Source organism: Arachis ipaensis, chromosome B3 (genome assembly GCF_059453495.1).
Source record: "Arachis ipaensis isolate K30076 ecotype BB chromosome B3, ASM5945349v1, whole genome shotgun sequence".
Lineage (NCBI taxonomy): Eukaryota > Viridiplantae > Streptophyta > Magnoliopsida > Fabales > Fabaceae > Arachis > Arachis ipaensis.
In genome coordinates, this window is record NC_142438.1 from 100,637,100 (window position 1) to 100,640,705 (window position 3,606).

The 3,606-nt window shown below is 39.9% G+C and overlaps 1 non-coding gene across 1 annotated transcript; it reads left to right on the forward strand.

Moving 5' to 3' along the window:
* Positions 1-888: 888 nt before the first annotated feature.
* On the forward strand, positions 889-996 carry LOC148571776 (small nucleolar RNA R71). Its single transcript, XR_015908347.1, has one exon. It is a non-coding gene; the product is annotated as a small nucleolar RNA R71 (small nucleolar RNA).
* The last annotated feature ends 2,610 nt before the right edge of the window (positions 997-3,606 follow it).

The window sequence follows — 3,606 nt, forward strand, 5'->3', positions numbered from 1 at the left end:
TTGAAAGCTGATTATTGGAACTATTCATTGATCCAATCTGTGAGGCAAGAGCTTGTACAGCAGAGGTTAGACCGTTCAAGGTGGAGATAAGTGTGTTCTCCATGGCCTTTTGTCTTTGCTCAATAGGCTAAAGCATTTCATCATGAGAAGAAGAAGACGGGTAAGTGATCTGAGGGGCCTGTTGTTGGTTGTTCTGAGGTGCTTGGGACTGCCTTAAGTGAGGTGCTTTGTAGGGCTATTTTGGTTCTGCTGTCTGTTGTTGTTATTCCACCTCTGATTTCTATTGTTGTCTCTGCCTCCTCTATTATAGTTGTCCCTCCAACCTTGGTTGGAATTATTCCTCCATCCCTGGTTGGAATGGTCTCTCCATCTTTGGTTGGAGTTGTCTTACCAACCTTGGTTGTAGTTTCCACCTTGGTTGTAATTGCCGCCTTGTTGATTGTACCCTTGATTTGGGCGGTCATAGAAATTATGAGTGGCTGCTACGGTGTTGTCCTCTTGTTGAAACTGTGGACACTCATTAGTATAATGACTATAATCAGCATATATTCTGCATACTCTCTGAGGGACTAACTGTTGACTTTGTTGTGGTGGGGGAGGCTGAGGTTGTTGTTGATTTAGCTGTATTTGCTTCAGTAGGTTGGTCATCTCACATATACTCTATGTAAGAGCAGAAGTCTCAATGCTAGAGGAAACCTCTACAACAGCATTTGAGTGCCTGTTCCTGTGCCTGTGATTCCGAGTGGACTCAGCTAAGTCGCTGATCAATTGCCACGCTTCATCTACGGTCTTGTACTTTTTCAGAGAACCATTACTAGCACCATCTAATGTAGTCTTATCCCGAGACTTCATGCCTTGAGTGAAGTAGCTGATCAACACTAACTTGTCAATCATGTGATGGGGGCATGCGTCCAGAAGATTCTTAAAGCGCTCCCAGTACTCATAAAGAGTCTCTGTTTCACCTTGAATAATGCAAGAGATCTCTTTCCTTAGTCTATCTGTAACTTTAGCTGGAAAGTATTTTTCCAGGAATTCTCTCCTGAGCGTATCCCAGTTAGTAACGGTCGCTTCAGGTTGAGTGTAGTACCACTCCCTCGCCTTTCCCTCAAGAGAAAATGGGAAGGCAGTCAGCAAAATAGAAGCTTCATCTGCACCATGACACCTAACAGTAGAACAGGCTGTCTGGAAATCCCTTAGGTGCTTGATAGGCTCCTGAGTAGGTAAGCCATGAAACTTGGGCATCAAGTTGATTAGTGCAGTCTTCAGTTCGAAATCTGCAGCCAGATTTAGGTGACGCACTTGATATGGTTGCAGAGTAAAGTCTGGGGCTCCTGCCTCCTGGAGAGTGATCCTCCTGGGTGCCACCATGTTACCTGCGCCTAAATCAACCGGATTAGTAGAGACAAAGCTTGTTTCTTCCTCAGATGGCGGTTTAGATTCGCCCTCAGATTAGATTGGTGAATCGATAATAACCACTTCACCACCCTCAGAGGCTAACCTATGCCGAGCTCGCCTAATACGTGAAAGAGTTCTTTCAATTTCAGGATCAAATGCGGCTAAGCTCGGATCAGGCAGTGAACGCGTCATTCAATGAAAGAAACATACAGCTCATGGAAATAAAATAAAATAAAATATGCGAAAATTAAAAATATGTACACTAATTAATAATTTAGCACACAATTGCAACTCCCCGGCAACGGCGCCATTTTGATGTTCAGATTTCTGCTAGTAAAGAAATTCACAAATAAGTTCTCGTTGCTAGTATAGTTTCTAAACCAACATAGAATCCTTTCGTCCAAAAGTTTGGTTGTCACAAGTAACAAACCCAATAAAATTTATAACCGAAGTATTTAAACCTCGGGTCGTCTCTCAAGGAATTCCAGGGAAGTATGATCTATTATTGGTTATGGAGAAGTATCTTTTTGGGTTTTTTTAAAATAGAGAACAGGAAAAGTAAATTGCAATAATTAAAGTAATAACTAATAAAGCTCTTAGCAAGGTATGAAAAATAGAAATTCTATCCTAGTTATCCTTATCAATTGTGATGAGAATTGTTCACTACTCCCACTTAGTTAACCCTTACTAAATAAAGGAAAGTCAAGTGGACTAATCAATGGGATTCCTCAAGTCCTACTCAACTCCTAAGGAAAGACTAGCTTTAGAGGGATCCAAATCAACCAGCAAATTCCAATTATCAATCAACAAAGGAGTTTGATAACTCAAGTGTCACCAATTACTCAACCAAAACTAAGAATGTAAAAAGCTAGATTAAAATCATAGATCTGAAATACCTCAATTTGCATTAAATATAAAATCAAATCTAACATGGAGTTCATAAACCAAATTGGGAAAATAATCACACTAAAGTAGTAGAATAAATAAAAGTAGAAGAAAAACTAAATTAAAGGAACATTAAACCTGGAATTGAGAAGGAATGAACCATAAACTAAGAGAAATCCTAAATTCTAAAGCCTAGAGAGAGGAGAGTCTCTCTCTCTAAAAACTACATCTAAAACCTAAAATTGTGAATTATGAATGAATGATTGATGAATGATCTTGATTCCTCCATTCTTCAGCCTCTATTCTGTGTTCTCGGGCTTGGATTTGGGCCGAAAAAGAGCCCAAAAATCGCTGGGGGCGAATTCTGCAACTTTCTGCACGTGGCGTCTGTCACGCATACGCGTAGGTCACGCATGCGCGTCATTTGGATATTTTCCTTGTCATGCGTACGTGTCAGTCACGTGTACGCGTCGCTTGTGCTCTACGCTAGGCACGCGTCCGCGTCGTCCATGCGCGCGCGTCACTGCCATTTTCTTCAAAACTTCATTTTCACGCGTTCCTTCCACTTTTGCATGTTTCCTTTCTGTCCTCTAAGCCATTCCTGCCCTATAAAGCCTAAAAATACTTAACACACAGATCACGGCATCGAATGGTAATAAAGGATAATTAAAATTAACAGTTTTAAGGCCTATGAAACATGTTTTCACATATATCACATAATAAGGAAGGAATTGTAAAACCATGCAATTTAAATGAATAAGTGAGTAAAGACTTGATAAAAACCACTCAATTGAGCACAAGATAAATCATAAAATAGTGGTTTATCAGTGGGTAATCTAAGTTTCCTATCCTAGTTGTGGACCACAAACATGGCAATTGTGTGGAATCAATCCAAATCAGTTAATCCTCCTTGAGATTTAGTCAAAAAGCGTAATTGATCTCAATCCATAAATCCTAGTCAACTCACTAATTACTTAGTGAAAGCCTAGCGTCAATGGAAACCAAACCAATTAACCCTTCTCACACAATGCGGAGTAGACATCCACAACGCAATTCCACCCAAACACCCAATTTCTCAACCAAGAGTGTGAAAAGTAAACATGCAAGAAATTAAATATCAAAGCAATAAAATAAACATGCAAGGAATTAAAAGTCAAAGCAATTAAATGCAAAGAAAGGAAACTTAAAATACAAGAAAACCTCTTGGCAAGCAATTGGGAGCGAAGGCTACCTATTGGTATGCGAAATTGTGATCATTAACAATGGCGCCAAAGACTTGGAGCTCTCAAATGTGAATCACACTTTGTCACAATTCCGCACAACTAA